The sequence below is a fragment of the Palaemon carinicauda genome, chromosome 14 (assembly GCF_036898095.1).
Source record: "Palaemon carinicauda isolate YSFRI2023 chromosome 14, ASM3689809v2, whole genome shotgun sequence".
NCBI classification, from domain to species: Eukaryota; Metazoa; Arthropoda; class Malacostraca; order Decapoda; family Palaemonidae; genus Palaemon; species Palaemon carinicauda.
The window spans coordinates 56,021,862-56,046,620 of NC_090738.1; the positions used below are offsets into that span (position 1 = coordinate 56,021,862).

The 24,759-nt window shown below is 34.9% G+C and overlaps 1 pseudogene; it reads right to left on the reverse strand.

The window, feature by feature from the left end:
• Positions 1–9,458: 9,458 nt before the first annotated feature.
• Positions 9,459–23,608, reverse strand: LOC137653198 (uncharacterized; annotated as a pseudogene).
• Between the last annotated feature and the right edge of the window lie 1,151 nt (positions 23,609–24,759).

Consider the following 24,759-nt stretch of genomic DNA (forward strand, 5'->3'; position numbering starts at 1 on the left):
ATCTTACCGAGACTCACTTTATGCCCTAAATAAGTGATATAGGTTTTCCCAAATTCGCATTCCTTTAAATTTAATACAAGGTTTGCTTTTTCAGGTGCTGTCAGGGCTTCAGCTAAAATTCGTAAATGCTCTTCCCAAGTTTCTGAAAATATAACAAGATCATCTAAATACACGACACAGTTTTCAATACCATTTAAAACTTTATTCATTAATCTTTGGAAAGTACTGGCTACATTTCTTAACCCAAATGGCATTACCTTAGGTTCATAACTACCGAACGGTGTTTTTTCCTAGCTCGTCTGCTTAGAGGTACTTGCCAATAACCTTTGGCCAAATCAAGCTTGGAGATGAATTTAGCATTCCCGATCCTATCTAAACAATCGTCGATCCTGGGAAGTGGAAAATTACTTTGCTTAGTAAAACTATTTACTTTTCTGAAATCAAAGCAAAACCTGTCTGTTCCATCTTCCTTTTTTACTAGAACTATCGAAGAACACCATTCACTCTCGCTAGGAACTATCAAATCATTATCTAACATAAACTTAATTTCCTTTCGTACTGAATTTGCCTTCTCTGGACTCAAACGATACAGACTTTGTCTATTGGGTTTAGTGTCCTGTAATTCAATATCATGTTCTAAAAGATTAGTTAAACCTAATTTATCACTAACAGTTTCTGGATAATTTAGAAAAACATTATATAATTCACTCCGTTCTTCTTCTTCTAAGCCAGAGTTAAATAACTCGAAATTCTTAAGTACATTAGAGTTTTTCTCAAAACTAATTTCTCGCTACAACACAGTTATTACTGGTACTGGGCGTTCGTTGTATTTCTTTAGCAAGTTTACGTGCAGCCACTTAGCATTAAGTCTACCTGTATCAATTAAATAATTCAAATTGCCTCTTTTTTCCTAAAATAGGATAAGGACCTTCGAACTTATAAGATAATGAGGGACCTTCTTTCTGAACTAATACTAGGACTTTATCTCCCACACGGAAATTTCTCTCCTTTGCCTTAAGATCATATCTTCTTTTAGTTTCCCCTTTGTGGGATATGGTACTTTGGTAGGAAGTTCTATTAACCATAATAATTACCTGGAACATAGATGAACAATCGTTAGTAATTATTTCTCAGCTGATCCCATCTTTGTCGTCAGTGTGGCTTGATGGGTAATAAGACGTTGGTATTCTAAAAATACGTTTAATGTATAAAAGACTACATTGTACTGTGTTTACTCTGTGACAGCTGACTCCCAAGTGTATATGGAGCTCTTACACAATCTGACAAACCAAAACATTGCTAAACAAAAGAGCATCGCTCTGAAAAGACTTAAATCCTACTCCAGTACAAATCATAAAGAATCACATCCTATCTTTGAGGTAATCAACAAATGTTTGAATCCTAATACCAAAACAAAGCATTACTCGTATGTACAAAGCATAACATGTCTTATTCATGCAATATGATGCAATGTTGCGCAATACCTGCAACACTTGAAATAATATAGTACATTACAATAATACATAACAGTCTCCTCCCCCTTAACTTGACATTGTAAAAATCTTCATAAATCTAATCTCTCAGGGGGCTTTCCTCTGTTAATCCTATTAGGAAGCACTTTAACCTCATCTTGTACTGGTACATGAATTGGTTCTGAATCTACATTGGATGTTGGACCATCTTGGTTAATATTTGACTCATTTGATCTAACTACTTCTTTAAGTTTCTCATCTCTAACATTCACATGCTCTACTGTCTTTCTGTTTAACGGCTGTAATTGATCAACATGACGTTTTACAACATTATCACCAACACGAACATCATAATGTAAATTTCCTATCTCTCTTACAATCTCTCCTGGTACCCACTTCTCTGGAGTGTTGTACGATCTTACCATGACATCAGACAAAGGTAAAAAATGTCTTACATTAGGAAGCTTTGCTACTTGTTTATACCCTTTATCTTCTAAATCACTTTGCAAACTTGGATACAACAAATCTAACTTACACCTTATCCTCCTCCCCATCAACAAATTTGAGGGTGCCACGCCTGTTGTGCTGTGCGGCGTTGTTCAATAAGACAATAAAAATTTTGACACATGCAAAAATATATTACCTGAATTTGCTTTTCTACACTTCATATTGTGTTTAAACGTTTGGACAAATCTTTCAGCCTCTCCATTAGTAGATGGATGATATGTAGCTGAAAATGTATGCTTTATACCATTGGCATTACAAAATTCTTTAAACTCTTGTGAGGTAAACTGTGGACCATTATCTGTAACAATTCTTTCTGGAATACCATGCGTTAAAAAAATTTGCATTAACTCTTTTATTGTGGCGTAAGACGTTGTTGTCTTCATTGGGATAATTTCTGGCCACTTACTGTAAGCATCTACTACTATCAAAAACAAATAATTCAAAAAAGGACCTGCAAAATCTATATGCACTCTTTGCCATGGATACCTGGGTAACTCCCACGGGTGCATTCTAGCAAATTGAGGATTGTTCTGTTGCATAACACAATTCATACAATTCTTTATATAACATTCCACATCTTTATCTACACCTGGCCACCATACAAAAGTTCTCGCAATTGACTTTGATCTTACAATACCTTGGTGATCAGCATGTATTTCAGACAAAACCTTATTTCTTAGTGAATTAGGAATAACTACCCTGGAACCTCTCATCACTATTCCTTGTGTCACACTCAGTTCATACCATATATCCTTATACGGTTTACAATTTTCCTCCTTTCCACATAAGTCCCTACCTGTCATTAAACTCTCCAAAACCTTACTAAGTACTGGGTCTTGCTTGGTACTGTGTTCTACATCTTTTGCAGTTATTGGTACATCATATACAGAAATTAACAGAACACTGTCATCATACTCTTCTGGAGCTTTGTCTACGGGTAATCTGGATAAAGCATCTGCATTACCCATGTTTGATGTTGGACGGTATTCTATATCATAGTGGTACGTTGCTAACGTAACTGCCCAACGTTGTAGTCTTGCAGCCACCAACGTAGGTAAACTTGCTTTTGGACCCTATATTGCTAATAAAGGTTTATGATCTGTAACAAGTGTGAACTTTTTCCTACCATAAAGATACATATGGAATTTTTTAACTCCATAAACTAATGCTAAACCTTCCTTTTCTATTTGAGAGTAATTCCTTTCTGTCTTGTTCAATACTCTAGAAGTGAATGCAATTGGTTTTTCTGTTCCATCTGGCATTACATGAGATAATACTGCACCTAGACCTATGTTTGATGCATCACATACTAATTTAACTGGTAAATCCATTTGATAATGTACTAAGAATGTAGGTGATGTTATTTCCTGCTTGATTCTTTCAAAAGATTCCCGACACTCTTTTGTCCACTTCCATTCTACACCCTTATTCAACAGAGTATACAATGGATGTGCAATTGTAGACAAATTCTGAATGAAATTCCCATAAAATGTTACTAAACCTAGAAATGATTGTAATTCCTTAACATTTTCTGGCACTTTTGTTGATTGTACAGCTTTAATCTTCTCTTTAGTTTTATGAATACCCTTGCCATTTATTACAAAACCTAAGTATTCCACTGAATCAACTTCTAAAATACATTTGTTCTTATTTACTCTAATATTATGTTCCTTCAACTTCTTCAGAACTGTTCGCAATCTTTCTCTATGTTCTCTTGTGTCTTTACCCGCAATTAAAATATCATCTATAAAAATGAATACTCCTTGCATTCCTGAAAAAATCTTATCCATAGTTTGTTGCCATATAGCTGGACTACTTGCAACTCCATAAGGTAATCTCTTTGGCCTAAACAAACCTAAGGATGTATTTACTGTACATAATTCTTGTGAAGTTTCATCCATGGGAAGCTGTTGAAATGCTTGTCTTAAATCTAATTTAGAAAAAACACTGCATCCTGACATAGTTGCAAACATGTCTTTCGGATTTGGTAAGGGATGTTGAGCTACTTGCAGTTGTGGATTTAACGTTACTTTGTAATCTCCACATAACCTAACCTGTCCACTTTCCTTCACAATAGGAACTAATGGTGTAGCCCAATCTGAATATGTAACCTTTTCCCAGGAACCTTCAGTTTCTAATCTCCTGATTTCTGTTTCAACTGCACTTTTCAATGCATACGGTACTGGTCTCGGAGCAAAAAATCTAGGAGAACTGTCAGGTTTCAAAACTAAAATTGCCTTTGCGTTCTTTACTGTACCTATTTTATCTTCAAATACGTCTTGAAACTCTGATATGATATTATCCATAGATATTTCATTTTGGTTTTCATCTTGTCTACCTGCAACCTTCAAAATACTAGGCCAATCTAACTTCAAATACTGTAGCCAATCTAAACCTAGCAAAGTTTGTCCATTACCTTTTACTACTGCTAATGGCATTCTCTCTAATTTCTGTTCTTTGTACTGTACTTCTACGTTCGAAGCACCTATTACCTGAATATCAGAACCATTATAACTTTTAAAAACTCTATTTGTACCTTCTAATAACAAATTAGGAACGCTTTTAGCCATTTTCTCAGACATAATTGATACATCGGCTGCTGTGTCAACTTGCATCAAAATTGGTTTACCATTGATGATTACTTCTACCATGATATGTTTCTTTGCACCTTTGTTGACTGAATTTATGCGAAACGCAAAATCAGTTTCTGAACTAACCTGATTATCATGAACATTTTCCTCATTATTCTCTTGACCCATAGTATCAACTGTAGCATTTTTCTTCTTTGCGTACTGTTTAAGGAATCTACAAGCAGTTGCAAAATGACCCATCTTTCTGCAATTTTGGCATGTGTGTCCAGTAGCAGGGCATTTCTTTGCTTCGTATGCAAGATGATCAGTTTTACCACACCTAAAACACTTGGGTTTTTCCTGTTGCTTCTGTGTATAAGCCTGATTCTGATATTTATGAACATTAGTGTTAGGCACTTTTCTATATCTAGGCTTTGTCATATTCCTTCTCTGATTCTCATTGGTTTTCCACTTAGAACCTACTGTATTAATTTTAGAATTTTCCATTCTATTGCTTGTAGAACTACCTATTATGCTACTTTGCCTATTTGATGTTTCTAAAGCTCTGCCTGTTATCAATACCTTTTCTAATGTTAAATCTTTATCTTGCAATAATTTCTTTCTTAGCTCTTCTGATGTGCAATGTGCAATTACTTGATCTATGATAACATTTTCTAACTCTAGAAATTCACATGAAACGGCTAAATTCTTTAGTCTAGTCACAAATGCATCTAAACTTTCATTTTCTTTCTGATAAGCCTGCGCTGAAAACTGGTATCTTTCAAAAAATTTATTGACCTGAGGAGCAAAATATGTGGTAAGAGCCTTAATTGCAGCTTCACTTGTGTCATCTGTAGGCTGCAAAGTCTTAAACACTTCCCGAACTTCCCTACCTGCTGTATGAAGTAATAAGGCCTTCTTTTGTGCATCCTTCATGTTCCCTAATGCTTCTAAATAAATCTTAAATTCCTCACACCACTGTTGCCATCGTGTTGCAACAGAATTAGGCTCAGCAGTGATGCTGAAACCTTGTGGGTGTTCAATATTAAAAGGCATTTTGTTTGCTTACCTTAATAACTGTGGTAGGTTAAGCTACTGTTCTGCAGTCACAAGTGTACTTCCTACCTACCTACCCAACTTTAAATTTCACCCTTTTGTGTATTTGATGAAATTCCTATTCTGCTGCTGGTAAAATCTTCATTGGGCGATTTTACTCTTGTCCCCTGATGTACATACGACCTTCTCTTGTGCTGGCCGTCCTTGTGCATAGGGTCCAATGCTTCTCCCTGCTTGTCCGTCGTCCTAAACAACGCCACTGTGGGATATGGTACTTTGGTAGGAAGTTCTATTAACCATAATAATTACCTGGAACATAGATGAACAATCGTTAGTAATTATTTCTCAGCTGATCCCATCTTTGTCGTCACTGTGGGATATGGTACTTTGGTAGGAAGTTCTATTAACCATAATAATTACCTGGAACATAGATGAACAATCGTTAGTAATTATTTCTCAGCTGATCCCATCTTTGTCGTCAGTGTGGCTTGATGGGTAATAAGACGTTGGTATTCTAAAAATACGTTTAATGTATAAAAGACTACATTTTACTGTGTTTACTCTGTGACAGCTGACTCCCAAGTGTATATGGAGCTCTTACACAATCTGACAAACCAAAACATTGCTAAACAAAAGAGCATCGCTCTGAAAAGACTTAAATCCTACTCCAGTACAAATCATAAAGAATCACATCCTATCTTTGAGGTAATCAACAAATGTTTGAATCCTAATACCAAAACAAATCATTACTCTTATGTACAAAGCATAACATGTCTTATTCATGCAATATAATGCAATGTTGCGCAATACCTGCAACACTTGAAATAATATAGTACATTACAATAATACATAACACCCTTGATTGTTGTTCTCGTTTTCTATTGCTAATTTCCAAGCTTTTCTTAAATTCTCCTTGTAATTCTCTAAATTCTGAATGTAATCTTCTTTACCTTCTTGAAGCATTAATTTACACTTTAAAATTTCTAAAGGTCCTTTAGCTGTGTGACCGAACAGCAATTCAAAAGGACTAAATCCTGTAGTGTCATTAGGTGCCAATCGTAAGGCTAATAAGACAAAAGGTAGTTTTTCTTCCCAGTCATGTTCAAAGTTATTACATAATTTTCGTAAGCAACTTTTTAATGATTGATGGAAACGTTCTACAATCCCTTGCGACTCTGGGTGATACGGTGTGGAAGTTACAAGATTGATACCTAGCTCTCTCATTTTGTCTTTGAAATATTTAGACAAAATTGCTGCCATTATCACTTTGTATAACGCAAGGCAAACGAAACTTGGAAAAATATTTCAACAAGCGTTTAACTACAGTTTTCGCATTGCAGCTTCTTACTGGGATTGCTTCTGGATAACGGGTTAGTCTGTCAATGATTGTTAATAGAGATATATTCCTTCCTTTACTTCTAGGCAAAGGCCCAACTATATCAATTACAACATTCTCAAAAGGTTCTCCCACTGATGGAATATTACATAAGGGAGCCCTGGGAATTACTTGATTAGGATTACAAGCAATTTGACATTCGTGACAGCTTGATACATATCTCTTCATGTCACTTTTCATCTTAGGCTAAAAGTAAGTCTTACTTATACACTTGAAAGTTTTATTTACCCCTAAATGTCCTTGATCATCATGTGCTAATTTCAGAATCAATTCGCGAAACTTCCTAGGAATTACTAATTGTTCTACAACTTCCTCTTTGCTAACTGACTTGGGACGAACATAACGACACAAAATGTCGTCTTTTAAACAAAAGGTTTCCTTACAAACATTATCGGGATCATCATCCAACTCGCTCTCAAAAATTCGAGACAGTGTCTCATCCTCTCTCTGTAACTTGATTAGATCATCTCTGTTCAAAATGTTAGTGCCTAAACCATTGCTGTAACTATTACTTGAATCCACTACATCGACTACGTCTGCCTCACTACTTTCGACAGCTACATCATCAACTTGGCTGACACTGTTAACACCGATGGAGTCGGTCTTCTCAGCCCCACACTTGCTAAGATCAACCTCCCCGCCTCCATCACACACGTTCGAATCCTCGAAGAAATTATGACTGTAGTCTATATCTGTATCTAAACCTGACCTAGTTACTACCATTTCAGACACTGGAACCTCACTTGAAATAGGATTCACACATTTGGATGTAGTTAAATCATTACCAACAATAATGTCAACCCCATCAACTGGCAAATAGTCTACAACTGCTAGTTTTACATCTCTTGACAATCCCTGACTTTTCAAGTTCATCTTCAACAAAGGACAAACAGCGCAAGTATTCGGAAACCCACCTAACATAACTTTTTCTTTCATACTGATTTTTGCCCTTGTTGGCACATACTCTCTCCTAATAAGGGAAACGGCTGCTCTAGTGTCCCTTAGCAAGATATCTTCTCTCGAATCCCCTCCTTCAAGCGAAGGAACTACACCTTCAGACAAATAATCTCCGTAAAATTTCCTAGTTTCTTTCAAAATGTCATTTCTGCTTGACGAAAGATTATTATTAACTAGAGACTCTGGTTTCTTGACATTCTTCTCTTCTACTATACAATTCCTTGCTATATGCCCTTTCTTATTACATCGATAACAAATTATCGCTGAACTACTACCTTCCCATTTGCTCTTACAAAACTTGGCAGTATGACCAGGTTTTCCACATGTATAACAATAATAATGATAATCATATATCCCTGAATTACTATTGCTTAAACTACTCTTACTATGTTGCATCTTACTAGAAGAAGGAATATTTTTCTTCTTACTATCACTTGAGCTATGAGTAAGACTGTACTCATCTGCCAACCTTGTTGCATCTGTAAAAGACTTTTCACGCCTATCTTCTATATATAGCTTAATGTCTGGAGATATGTTATCTTTGAAGTTTTCTAACAAAACTAAGTTCTTGAGATCATCAAAACTATTTACTTCAGCGGAAGTTAACCAATCACCAAATAATCTTTCTAACTTCTTCCCGTATTCTACATAAGTACTGCTCTCATCCCTTTTCAAACTTCTGAATTTTTACGGTACGCCTCTGGTACTAACCTGTATGCACTAAGAACAGTTTCTTTCACAATATCATAGTCATCACTTTCATCCTCAGACATACAACTATACACAGAAAGTGCCCTACCACTTAAGACTGACTGTAAATACAAAGTCCACTCGTTTTTAGGACAACCTACTCTGTTCATTAACTTTTCAAAAGACATAGAATATTCTGTTACATCTTCCTCATCAAATTTTGGAACTAATTTCAACACTGCATCCATACCTAAATGATCAGAATCATCGTTCAGTGATGAATTACTACCCCTTCTGCTACCTGACGCAGTACTTCATGGTCTGCTAACTGGCGGACTATTATGAAGATTTTGCATCAAAGAGCGATTTCTAACTCATGCTTACGCTGTCTTTTATTTTCCTCTCGCTGTTTTTCATTTTCTTCTCGCTATCTTTCATTTTCTTTTCTTTCAGCTGCTCTTTCGTCTCTCTCTCAAACACTTCCTGTTCTTTCTCTTAAAAACATACTCACAGAGAGCATCGCCATCTAGACCAAGAAGTTTGCCGGAAGCTATCAAATCCTTCGTAACCTCACTCATTCTGCTTCTTTCTATATTCTCCCTGTTTCAATTGGTTACGTTGTTGAAAATACTGGAAAGGTCGCCAACTGTTATGATCTTAAAATCATTACAGGTTCTTTTAATAAGTAAAATACATATCTACAACCCCGATTGAAATATGGGAAATGAATATAAAAAGAAACACACAAAAAAAACACAATACATTTATTCACAAACTTACAAAGAAAACTAATGTTACTTCTTCGGTTACTTTAACTGACAAATCAAACCAATCAAAACATCAACAGAAAGAGAGAACAGTTAATAAGGTAGAAACACTTAAAAATAGTTTTCTGCAGCTGCTGAGACGATACTGGTACGGAGACTTCAGGCTTGAGAATGTTGCACAAGGGCGGCTGAAGTTCAAATGAAACTGGCACGATGAACGGATTCAAAGAAGTCACAGAAAGGGTGGCACCAAAAAGGGACATCAGAGATCTTCTTATAAGTTTTCGATGATACTGTTGAAAAAAGGCTTGAAAACGTCGCAGGTGGGTGGCTGAAAGTTCAGATGAAACTGGCACAATGACCGGATTCGAAGACATCACAAAAGGGTGGCACCAAGAAGGGACATCAGAGGACTTCTTCCAAGAATTCGATGATACTGTTGAACGAAGGCAGGCGGCAGGCAGTGTTGGCTACTTCTTGTCACAAGCAAGGAGGGCTGGCTGCTTCAATTTGTCTCTTCTTCTCGGCCATAGCAGGATCTTTTGGAGATAGGCTTTTGTTGTCTAAAGGGAAGGTTAGAATCTGGCTCTATCAGACTTCTGGTCTTCTCTGTTTCTTATCTCACTAGGACTTGTATCTTATTTGTTTCAGACATAGTTCCTCTCTTGCCTTATGTCCTGTCCTATCTCTCTTGGATAATCTCTTCTTGGAGTTTATATACCCATGTATGGGTGGAGTTAATTACAGTGGGCAGTGGTCATCTCCATAGAAGGCGTTCTTTTTAACAATTCTGCATCTCTATTAGCTTTCTCAAAAACGCCCACTTCGATCATGCCATGGAAGCTTCTAGAAGAAATTTCTGACGCAATCCGGACCACGTGTTAAGTCGTAACAAAAGGGCAGCACGTGTCCTTCCATGATGACATATATCCTAAACAGGGACTTCCCTCAGGATCGGTTTCTCAAAATATGCTGACTCCACTGATTAAGACAATGACATCTTGGTCAAAACAGGGGCAGTTCCCTTATCACTCGTCCGTAGTCGAATCTCGGCGAGGCTTGGTTTACTTCCAAAATGCTGATGAAAATGAAGAGATGACAGGATTGCCCAAACAGGGCCACAGTCGAATCTCGTCTCACCTCGCTCCTCACACTCGGAATAGATATTTTTGTTTTAAAAGTATTATATCTACCCATGACAATATACCAAGGCACTTTCCCCAATTTTAGGGGGTACCTGACATCAAACAAATGAAAAAAGGCGACCTGTCCTCTCTACGCTCCTACCAGCCTGACAAGAGACTCAACCAAGTTCAGCTGGTACTGCTAGGGTGCTACAGCCTACCCTCCCCCGTTATCCACCACAGATGAAGCTTCATAACACTGAATCTCCTACTGCTGCTACCTCTGCGGTCATCCAAGGCGACTGGAGGAAGCAGCAGGGCCTACCGGAACTGTGTCACAATCACTCGCTGTCAAGCTTTTATTTGTAAATGGAAATGAATTGGGTGCTTGTTACCTAACACTTTAGCTAGACTGGTATCTAGTAAAAAGAACTATGAAAATTATTCATTTGTTAACAATTTAATAGAACAACTCATAATAGTAATAGATGACACGTAGGTTGGAATGTGGGTGCAATCTTGAAATTGTCTAGATGGCTGAAGATGGTAGATCCATGATGACAGATTTTGCACCAGGTAAGTAAAATGGTACATCCAACAGGTCATACAAGTTAAGACAATATGTCAAACAGGCAAGACAAGGTAAGGTAAAGTAGAGTTGAGTGTCAGCAACATAAATACATAAACAATATCTTAGAACAAAAGGTCACTGTTAACATATCACTATTAAACCATAATAGCTTTACATAATTATTTAAATAGAACATAATGTTTACAACAAAGAGCAGATAACTTCTTACCATGTGAAAGGTTGCGAAGTTCGTAAGGTAGTGGCTATCACTTGGGAAGTAAATCAAAGGTAAACAATAAGTAATACCAAGGACACTAAAATAACGAACAGAACAACCAATGCCATCTATTAAAGCGAATAAAAACAACACCCAAGGATGATAGAATGGACAACCAACGTCATCTATTGCATGAAAAAACACAACAAACATACAGATTCTAGTTTTAAGAAAGGAAATACCGGACAAACCCACATACCAAGAAAAACTAGAATCTTTAAATAAAACTAAAATATTCAAAATATTATATACATCAGCTAAGCATGTCAGAACAGATATTATCCTACCCCTTGATATACTCAACCAGGAAATTATAAGGTTGCAGGCTAAGAGCCCATCGCATTAAGCGATCATTCTTATTCCTCATGGAATTTAGATAAGTTAATGTAAGATGATCTGTTTGCAGGATGAATTCTTTCCCATACAGATATTCCTTAAATTTTAAGATAGACCATACAATTGCGTAACACTCTTTATCAATTGTACAGTAACGTCTTTCTGCTTCTGAAAATTTCTTCCCAGCATATGACACAGGCATAAGCACATTATCACTTTCTTGCAATAAATCTGCACCAATACCGTCCATGGATGCATCCGTTCGAAGATAAAAGGTCTTATTAAAATCTGGCAATATCAAAATAGGAGATTTAGTTAGAGAAGCTTTCAAATTATTGAAACTTTTAATTTGTTCATCAGTCCAATTCAGAATATTGCAACTCCCTTTCTTGAGCATAGTTGTTAATGGTGTAGAAAGAACAGAGAAATGTGGAATGAACTTATTATAGAATCCTACAACTCTAACAAAAGATCTTAATTGTTTCTTTGTTTCTGGAAGGGGAAGATTTACTATATTGGCGATTCTATTATCAAGAGGTGTTAAAGAATTGTTACCAAGAGAATATCCTAAATACTTAATTTTCTTATAAGCAAAGAAGCATTTCTTAGGGCCAACTGTTAATCCATGTTCTCTTAATCTTAACAAAACATTTTTAAGATGAACTATATGATCTGACTAATTATTTCTATAAATAAGGACATTATCAAAATAAGATGTAGTATTTTCCAAACCAGCTAAGACTTTTCTCATAAGTCTAACAAAAGTTGAACAAGCTGTGCTAATCCAAACGGCATCTTCTTGAATTGCATCAAACCATACTTTGTTGCAAATGCAGTATACTTTCTGCTTTCTAAAGTTAAGGATACCTGCCAGTATCCTTTTGACAAATCAAGCTCTGTAAAATAGACTTTATTAGCAAGCTTATGTAAAGGTTCATTCATACGTGGCATGGGTTCGGCATCAAATACGGTTATTTCATTAACTTTGAAAGTCAACACACAATCTCAAAGACCCATCTTCCTTCTTTACGAAGACAACTGGGGAACAATATGGAGAATTAGATTGTTCAATTATATCCAATGAGAGCATTTGATCAACCTGATTGTTAAATTCATCAGTAAAACTAATTGGAACAGGATAAGGTTTAGCACGAACTGGAATATTACAGGTCAATTTAATATCATGTTCCATATATCTAGCAACTCCAGGTCTATCACTAATTACATCATGAAACTTATCCAAAACATTAACAAGTTCATCAGTTTGAGAATTTTTAAGATCTTTACTTATTTGATAACTGGTTTTATCAACCTCCAGGTATTCTATATCACATAGATCTGAAACAGGTTCTCCAACATTAACAGCCATAAAGTTAGCATTACCAAACAAACCATTTGAAGTTTTGGCCTCTTCTATTGCTTTTTGAATAACATTTACAATCTTCCTTCTAAAGTACTTCTTCAACATATTGGCATGATACAGTTTAAGATTATTCCCTACTTTAACAAAATAGTCAACTCTATTACTATGGCAACGATTGATCACATAAGGTACTTTCCACTGCATTAGAAATTTGTTTGTATTATTTGGCAAATTAATTAGAAATTAATCTCCCTCAACAAACTTTCTTAGCTTTGCTTTACGATCAAAATACTATTTATATTTACGTGAATTTATTTCAGCATTACTAACTGCAATCTGGGCCATATCTTGCAATCAAGAACGCAGATCTAAAACATACTGGTAAGTAGTTTTGATTTCATCATCAGCATTGTTACCAGCAACCAATTCATGAAGGATTGTTAGAGGGCCACAGACACTACGTCCATACAAAAGTTCAAATGGGCTAAACTTTAGAGTATCGTTGGGAATTTCACTTTAAGCGAAAAGAACAACAGGAATATACCGGTCCCATTCTGTTGGATGATCGCAACAAACTTTCTTTAACATATTTTTAAGTACACCATTCATCCGTTCTACAGTTCCATTACATGCAGCATGATATGGGCTTGTGAATAAAGCTCTAATTGATAATGATCTATGTATTTCTGCCATGAGATCTGATTTAAACTGAGTTCCCTTCCACTGTCGCTTAGTATTTCTTTTGGTACCCCAACTCTACAAAATACTTCTACTAAACTTTCAGCTATAGTAATAGTATCAATATTTCTGAGAGGTACAGCTTCAGGGTAGCGCGTAGCTGAATCAATTATTGTAAGAATATACTTGTGACCACGACTTGAGGTTGGAACAATCTGACCCACAATATCAATAGCCACTCTACTGAATGGTTCAGAAACTATAGGCATTTTACACAAAGACACTTTCTTCACTCTTTTCCAAAATTTCTGACATTTATAACAAGACTTACAATATCTATCAATCTCTACATTAGCCCTCTGCCAAGAAAATTTACCAAGCACTTTGTCAATAGTTTTCCTAGAAGAAAAATGACCAGAAATGAGCGATTCATGTGCGAGTTTCATAACTATCTCTCTATACTCGAGAGGAACTACAATTTGCATTTTACCAACATCTAGATGATTTTTACTTTGCACACATTTACGATAAATCACGTTATTAATTACTACATACTTAACAACTCTCCCTTTGCAAGTTATTTCTTCCTTCTCCTTCAAGTTTTTCCTAATTGACCTCAGAGAATCACACGTCTACTGATTATTACTAAAATCTACTGGATTTATTCTAACTTCAGACAAGACATCAGAAAAGGTTTTAATGTAGTTTCCCTATGACTCTGTTTTCTTGTAACCACATTAACATGTAACTTATTTACATCTAATTCGTTATCTGGCACAGGTATTTTACTCAACAATTCTATTCCTGCCTGTATGTGTTGTTTCAATCCAGGTATTAACCCAACAATTACATCAGAACAATTAATTGGTGCTACGATAGCATTTACTCTACCGGAAAAGAATTTACTTCTAATGTAACATCTAATTTTGGGCAGATATGTTGGAACACCCATGAAATTATACACCTTCACAGTTTTAGCCTTACTGAGATAACGTGTTGGAATCAAAGTTTCGTTAAGAACGACAGTATTACACCCAGTATCAAACAAGACCTCTACTGTTTTGTTAAAAACCCTTCCTTTCTCATCCGCAATAGATTTCTTGGGTTTTTCTTCACTAGCTAGAGCGATACTGATCTTAGGAATATTTTTATTAGAAGATTTAGACTAAGCAAAATTAACAGGATTGTTTGGACAATTGGGTTTAATATTCCCAATTTCTTTACATAGGTGGCACTGCAATGTTTTAAGATTATCAACACCTACTTTTTCAGATTTAGGTTGCATTCCTAACTTTGAACATTTATCAGACTTAAATTTAGAATTTCTACATTTATTAATACCGTGAGCAATCAGATACCTATCAGAAGCTAACGCCATTTCATGAGAATTTTTACAAACCCTTTCTAAAAGAAATGTTTGCAAATCCCTTGAACTATTAGCCAACAATTGATCCATAATCATAAAATCACAGACACTATCATAAAATTTATTAACATCCGCTAATTGCAACTTATCAAAATTCTGTCTTAGTCTATATGAATACTGCACAAAGCTTTCATTAGTTTCAATAAATCCCTCTCTAAATTTCTTTCGATATACCTGAGGATTAACCTGAAATGCTTTCAATAAGGCTGCCTTCAATTCCTGATAATTACTTGCAATAGCAGGGTCAAGTCCACAGTACACTTTCAAAGCTCGTCCCCTTAATAATGTGCCTAACATAGTACCATAGTCTTCCTGCCCCCAATTATGAAATTCAGCTAATTTCTCAAATCTATTCATGTACACATCAATTTCATCAGTTTTCTCATCAAAGGGGGAATTTTTAGCAAAGATATTACATTCTCGCTACCTACACCACCTATAGCACCACTTTTTCTCAACTTTGCTTTGGCTAACTCATGATTCCTGACTTCCTCCTTCTCCTCACTTTCTCTCTTAAGACATTCTAATTTAAATATCCTATCTTTCTCCTTTTCTGCCAACTCTAACTGAAACCTTTTCTCCTCTCTCTCAGCTACTCTATCCTCTCGAGGCTGTTGCTTTGCCTTTTCTGCCAACTCTAACTGAAACCTTTTCTCCTCTCTAGCTTGTTGCTTTGCTATAAATTCTTCAGCTTCAGCAGTTTTCATACCAAGCTTAATAGCCTTATCCATCACATCACTAAGATCCATAATAATGATGGGTAAGCATACAGTTAATAAAAAAAAATAACAACACTTAATAATAAGTATTAGTAAAACATTAAATTATGAAATATGGCTAATCATGAACTCAACTTTAAAAGTAGTACTTCAATGATTACCAATGTCTATTATGGGTTTTCTACCATCAATGACAAGAATTTCCATGCCAAAAAAAACTAGCATAAAGAAACTGAATACACAATAGGAATATTCAAGGATGAGAAAACAATCGGAACTTAAAGGAACATTAAACTAACATTACCCCTAACAAGCCCTACAATCATTAAGACTGAATTAGCTAGAATTAATAGGATAACGATACATTTTCTAATTCACTTCCTGACCTCAACCTTTTCCTAGTACGTGATATAACTACACGAACAAATACAAATTTATATTGCACCACAACGAGAATTTATTCCACTTTAAATAAAGCACTTTCACATGACAACTTGCCAGACACAAAAGAAACAACATAGACAGAACTTTACCTTAACTCCAGTGATATTACTTCCAGTGATAGGCCACAAACCTTGCAGAACACTTAAATGAAATCCACCAACCTTCACAGGTGAAGAAGTTCACATAGTTGTCAGCAGTAAACTGTAAATATAAATCATACATAAGTTACACCGTCTAGCAACTCTGTAAATGATCCTACTCACTGCGCCAATTGTCAAGCTTTTATTTGCAGATAGAAATGAATTAGGCGCTTGTTACCTAACACTTTAGCTAGACTGGTATCTAATAAAAAGAACTATAAAAATTATTAATTTATTAACAATAAATAGAACAACTCATAATAGTAATAGATGACACGTAGGTTGGAATGTGGGTACAATCTTGAAATTGTCTAGATGGCTGAAGATGGTAGATCCATGATGACAGATTTTGCACCAGGTAAGTAAAATGGTACATCCAACAGGTCATACAAGTTAAGACAATATGTCAAACAGGCATGACAAGGTAAGGTAAAGTAGAATTGAGTGTCTGCAACATAAATACACTAACAATAGCTTAGAACAAAAGGTCACTGTTAACATATCACTATTAAACCATAATAGCTTTACATAATGTTTACAACAAAGAGCAAATAACTTCTTACCTTGTGAAAGGTTGCGAAGTTCGTAAGGTAGTGGCTATACCTTGGAAAGTAAATCAAAGGTAAACAATAAGTAATACCAAGGACACTAAATTAACGAACAGAACAACCAACGCCATTTATTAAAGCGAATAAAAACAACACCCAAGGATGATAGAATGGACAACCAACGCCATCTATTAGATGAAAAAAAAACACAGATTCTAATTCAAGAAAAGAAATACCTGACACCCGCCATTCATTCCTTTTTTTAGCACACTCTCTTGCCTCTCTTGCATCTATCCTCCTATCACCCAGAGCTTTCTTCAATCAATTCATCCACCCAAACCTTGGCCTTCCACTTGTACTTCTCCCATCAACTCTTGCATTCATTACCTTCTTTAGCAGACAGCCATTTTCCATTCTCTCAACATGGCCAAACCACCTCAATACATTCATATCCAGTTTAGCTTCTAAATAATTTCTTACACCCATTCTCACCCTCACCGTATCTACTCAAGATACATCAGCCATACTCCTCAGAAACTTTATCTCAAACACATTCAATTCCTGTCTCTCCGTCACTTTCATTCTCCACAACTCCGATCCATACATCACAGTTGGTACAATCACTTTCTCATAAAAAACTCTCTTTATATCCATGCCCAATTCTCTATTCTTTACTACTCCCTTCACTGCCCCCAACATTTTGCATTCTTCATTCACTCTCTGACGTACATCTGCTTCCACTCCACCATTTGCTGCAACACCAGACCCCCAAGTACTTATTGAACTGATCCACCTACTCAAGTAACTCTCCATTCAACATGACATTCAACCTCGCACCACCTTCCCTTCTCGTACATCTCATAACCTTACTATTACCCACATTAACTCTAAACTTCCTTCTCTCAAATACCCTTCCAAATTCTGTCACTAAACGGCCAAACTTCTCTCCCCAGTCTGCAACCAGCACAGTAACATCCACAAACAACAACTGATTTACCTCCCATTCATGATGATTCTCATCTATCAGTTTCAATCCTCACCCAACCATTTGAGCATTCACCTCTCTCACCACTCCATTAACATACAAGTTAAATAACCATGACGACATCACATATCCCTGTCTCAGCCCCACTCTCACTGGAAACCAATTGCTCACTTCATTTCCTATCCTAACACACGCTTTACTACGTTTGTGGAAACTTTTCACTGCTTGCAGCAACCTTCCACCAATTCCATATAACCTCATCACATTCCACATCGCTTCCCTATCAACTCTATCATACGACGCTTTCTCCAGATCCATAAAAGCAACATACATCCTTACCTTTTGTTAAATATTTCTCGCATATCTGCCTAACTGTAAAAATCTGATTCATACATATCCTACCTCTTCTAAAACCCCCCTGTGCTTCTCAGATTACATTCTATGTTTTAACCTCAATCCTATTAATCAGTACTCTACCATGCACTTTTCCAACCACACTCAACAAACTAACACCCATGCACATCTCCTTTACCCTTATATAGTGGTACAATACATGCATAAACCCAATCTACTGGTACCATTGACAACATAAAACACATAATTAACAATCCCACCAACCATTCAAGTACAGTCACCGCCCCCCCCCCCCCCCCCCTTCCTTCACCATATCAGCTCTCACGCCATCCATGGCAGGTGTTTTTCCTGCTCTCGTTTCATCTAGTGCTCTCCTCACTTCCTCTCTTGTAATCTTTATCTCATTCTCATCTCCCATTACTGGCACCTCAACATCCGCAACAGCAATTTTTGTAATCTTTATCTCATTCTCATCTCCCATTACTGGCACCTCAACACCCGCTACAGCAATTATATCTGCCTCCCTATTATCCTCAGCATTCAGTAAACTTTCAAAATATTCCGCCTACCTTTTCCTTGCCTCCTCTCCTTTTAACAACCTTCCATTTCCATCTTTCACTGTCTCTTCAATCCTCGAACCAGCCTTCCTTACTTTCTTCACTTTTTTCCAAAACTTCTTATTCTCTTTATATGAACGACCCAGTCCCTGACCCCATCTCATGTCAGCCCCCCTCTTTGCCTCAGTTACCTTGTGCTTTACTTCCACATTTTTCTTTCTATATCTTTCATACTTCTCTACACTATTACTTTGTAGCCATTCTTCAAGTGCCCTCTTTTTCTCTATGCTGTTTCCTTCACTCCTTCATTCCACCATTTACTACCCTTCCTCATGCTGCCTCCAACAATCTTCTTGCCACACACATCACTTGCAATTCCAACAAAATTTTATTTTACAAACTTTCACTCCTGTAAATTACCAGTGTCTCTCACTTTCCATCTGTCATATGCCATTTTCAACCTTTCTTGATATTTACTTTTTACATCCGGTATTGTTACCTCTCCAACCCTCACTAGCCCCCTTTTACATCCCCCCCCCCCCCACTCTATTCCTCAACTCTTTTGCTACAACTAATTTTCCTTCCACCAAAAATTGATCATACATACCATTAGCCATACTCCTAAACATGTGCAAGTCTTCCAATCTTTCAAACGGTTTTTAGTTATCAACACATAATCCATTAAAGCCCTTTCTAACATTCCTCCATTCGCCACTCTTACCCATGTATATTTGTTTTTTTTTTTTTTTTTTTTTTGAAAAAGCTAGAACTTATTACCATCTTTTGCTCATCACACATATCTACCAGTCTCTCACCACTCTCATTTTCACCTGGTACGCCATACTTCCCTATGACACCTTCTACCTCTCCATCGCCCACTCTAGCATTTAAATCACCCATGACAACTATATAATTCCTCTACACAGTCCTTCTACACACCTAGTTAATTCATTCCAGAACTCATTCCGCTCCTCTTCACTTTTCTCACAACCTGGCCCATATGCACTAGCGAAAGCCTAACATTCCCTACCCAACATAACCCTTCTCACATTAACTTAGATGATGTCTCCTGCTATTCCACTACTTTACCTGTCATCCATCAACTCAGCAATAAAACCACACCCTCTCTTGCTCTTCCCCTTTCAATCCCAGACACTCGACCAGTCACCTCACCAAATAATAATAAAAATAATAATAATAATAATAATAATAATAATAATAATAATAATAATAATAATAATAATAATAACAATAATTTGGATAGTTATTATCGTCTAAATAATGTTAATAATCCTAAAATTATAATTATTATTATTATTATTATTATTATAAAAACTGAAAATTATTATTAACAATGAAATTGATAATATCACTAACATTATTTTTGATAATAAGAATTACTATCCTTATTATTATTATTAAAATTATCAAAATAATTTAATTCTAATAGTAATAATAATAATTTCAATAATTTTAATAATCTCATTATTAATAATAATATTAATAATAATAATATTATTAATAATAATAATAGTAATAAAAATAATAATAATAATAATAATAATTTTGGTAATAAGGATTTTGGTAATTTCATTAATAAATATAATTTTAATAGCTATAAAGATTTTAATGATTTCAATAATAACGATTTCAGCAATTTCAATAACAATATTTCGATAATTAATATAATTTTAATGATAATAATTTTAATAATTTCAATAGCAATAATAATTTCAATAAGAAAAATATATTAAGTCTAATAATCCTAATAATAATAATTTAACAAATAATAAAAAATCTAATAATATTGAACATTTTAATAATTTCAATAATAATAATTTTGATATCAATCATTTTAATAATAATAATAATAATAATAATAATAATAATAATAATAATAATAATAATAATAATTATTATTATTATTATTATTATTATTATTATTATTATTATTATTTTAGAGTTATTGGTCAGACAGTACAGTACTAGATTGGATCCCTCTCTCTGGTTACGGCTCATTTTGTCTTTGCCTACACATACACCGAGTAGTCTGACTTATTTCTACATCCTCCTCTGTCCTCATACACCTGACAACACTGAAATCACCAAACAATTCTACTTCGCTCAAGGGGTTAACTACTGCAATGTAATTGTTCAGTGGCTACTTTCCTCTCGGTAAGGGTTTGAGAGACTCTTTAGCTATGGTAAGCAGCTCTTCTAAGAGAAGGACGCTCCAAAATCAAACTATTTTCCTCTAGTCTTGGGTAGTAGCATAGCCTCTACGAGTATACCATTGCCTTCAACTGTCTTAGATTAGATTTCTCTTGCTTGAGTGTACACTCGGGCACGCTGTTCTATCTTATTTATCTTCCTACTGTTTTTCAAGTTATTATGGTTTATGTATGGAATATCTAATCTAATGTTTTTACTGTTTTTATATTTTATTTTGATTGTTTATTACTTCTATTATTTCTTTATATCCTCTCCTCGCAGGGCTATTTTTCCCTGTTGAAGCCCTTGGGCTTATACCATCTTTTTTTTCCAACTAGGTTTGCAGCCTAATAACAACAACAACAACAACAATGATAAATATAATAATAATAATAAATATAATAATAATAATAAATATAATAATAATAAATACAATAATAATAATAAATAATAAATAATAATAATTATAATTTTTATTTTTATTTTAAAATTATAATTATAATTATAATTATAATTATAATTATAATTATAATGATTTCAATAATAACGATTTCAGCAATTTCAATAACAATGTTTCGATAATTAATATAATTTTAATTATAATAATTTTAATAATTTCAATAAGAATAATATATTAATAAGATTATTAAAATTATTATAATTATTATAATTATTATAAGTGGATACAAAGGAATTGATCCGTGACCTGCGAAGAGATGAATTAGATTTACGGTACATGTGTAGAAATAAATCTTCCCCTAATAATCCTTCGTTAATAAATCTTGGAAACTGGAAGAGATTTAAAGGGTTAAACTCATTAAAATCCTTTCAAATTAGACTAATTGATCTTACGAGGCAAAATGTTTCAGGAAATTAAATATTCTTGGGATCCCCTGGTTCAGACTTCAATTCATAAAGAAAGACATTAGATTTTAAATTTCGTGAAAATTATTCCGAACATAAAGTTGGCTTAAGTCAGAAAATGATGTTGGATATGCTGTAGTTCTCAAGGATGGGTCCTTTTTAGCTAGATTACTTACCTGTACCTCCATATTCACTTCAGAAATTGCAGCTGGAATCCCTTTTATACAAGGATTCGTGTAGATACGGTATCAGCATCCTTCCAGGATGGCAGCGAGGAATAATAGAAGCTTTTGTAAATGAAAATGATTGCATAAAGAATTTAAAAGCATAGGGGCTATTACTAACCACTGGTTTGGATATGCTTTAGTTGCCGATTGGCTGAAGTTATTTCAAGTATATTGAGGATCAGTCATTCCTTCCTCACACGCGAATATATTTTAGACGGTAGCAGGGCACCAGTGTGCGGTCGCGTGGCAAATTACTGTCGGTTGAGCACATTGTGGTGTGCTGCTCAAGATTTGTAAATCAGTGTTGAAAATTCCTTCTCAATGGTAAATCCGTCACTGGTGTTTTAGATCAGGTTGAAGTAGATGCTCTTGAATATGTACTTGATACCGATCTTTTTAATGTAATTTTTTAATTGACTTATTATTATCTTATTATTCTAATTACGAATGAATGTTTTATTTTTAATATTTTCAATCATATTTTTAAATTCTTAATCTTTATATAATAAAGAACAAGTGTCATATATATATTGTCCCGACCCTGTGCAAGTTCTTATTGCACGAATAGGGAGAACAGTGTTGGCCAGTGGTAACGAAAACACGAGGGAAAACTTGAAATATTTACAATAATCTTGCTGAAAAGCCAACCTTGTGACTACCTAACAATTCACAACTAAACACTAAGCAAATAAGAATGATTAACAAATTACTAAGTGAACACTTTAACCAATTAATATTTAACAAGTATCACTTAAACAATAACAACAAAATTCCCAAACGGGAAACCGCACACTCTCAACGAGAGAGAGTCAATTAATAATTAAACATCCATTTGGGTAATAACAATAACATTCCCCTATCGGAAACAACACACTCTCAACTAGGGAGAGTTAAATAAGACAATTAAACACTTAAAAAAAAAAAACACTAAATACCTAGCCATATCACACTCTTTAAGGCTGGAAAAAAAAAAACTAACACAACTCCAAATAAGGTAGCTGCTTCACAGGCACACTACTACTGTAGGGAGTAAAGCTCTGTAGGACTCCTCACCAAAGGGAGGGACATGGAGTCCCAACACCAAAAACAAGGTAAATAATCTTTCCTACCTGGCAGCGGCCTCCCTACGTATCTCCACGAGCTTTAATGCTCCCACAGCTGGACATAACGAGGATGCGCCCCGCCTCTCCAGAGTCCTCCCCAAAGCCAGGATTTTAAGGCGTCGGCTCTGCAGACTCCAGAAGATAGCCAGCAGGAACAGCAAAACACCGCCGGTGGCAGAAATGCACCTGCAAAAAGCAGTCAATGGTGGGTGGTGCAATCCTCAAGAAGGCTCAATTTAGCCAGCAGCTGTAGTAGGTCCGGGAAGCCTTAGTTGCTCGATTAATCACTTTAGCGAAAGAGTTCCTAACTGGTAAACTCCGGTGTTTGTTGACATCCAAGGACTCGGAAAACACGGAAAAGAAAACAATGTGTTAAACTAAACACTTATAAACTAACATGAGCGGGGAGGAGGTTAAACAGCTTTTCAACAGAAAAAAAATTTAAATTTACACTAATTTTAAATAACAAATAAATGTAGAAACAAGGCTGATAAAAATCAAAATAAAAAATTACGTTAATCCATTATATATATATATATATATATATATATATATATATATATATATATATATATATATATATATATATATATATATATACATATATATATATATATATATATATATATATATATATATATATATATATATACATATATATATAAATAATAATAATAATAATAATAAGGCTGGTGATTATCTATTTGTGTCTGCGTGTTCTCTATAGAAAAATTATACAAGGTATTTGTAATTTTCATCGAAAAAGCTGACGTCGCTATTTATAATAATAATAATAATAATAATAATAATAATAATAATAATAATAATCGAGAAATCTAACGTCATGTTGTTTTCTTTTTTGATCAAGAACCACTTGGGGGTCTACAGGCCCCATAATTACAAATCCCCTAAAGCTTAGTTCTATAATAATGAACCAAATGCAATGAATTTTGACATAAAGATTGTATGAACATATTAGATCGTTTGGAGCTATATTAATTTGGAAATTTGTCCTAAAAAGGGGGGGTCCTTGTGAGTCCCCCCAACACACAGTATACGCTTATTTTCTTTTCTATGTAATATTATGTACAAAAACTTACAGAATATTTAATGATTGATTTTATGTAATTTTTATATTTTTTTCAGTTTTTTGGAAAATGATGCCACCCAAAAAGAGGTTCGTCAGAATATTTAATGGGGCAGTCTTATATAAGTTTTGTTCAGTTTTCTACAAAATGATGCCACCCAAAAAGAGGTTCTCATTCGATAAATCCGATGAAGACAGTTCGGTGAAAAGAAAAAGACAGCAGGGAACAGAAGAGCAGAGGAATTTACGGTGGGAAACAAATGCAAGAAGAATAGCAGCTAGACGTGAGACACAGGATGAAGAACGAAGAAAAATTCATGCAAGTAGAAT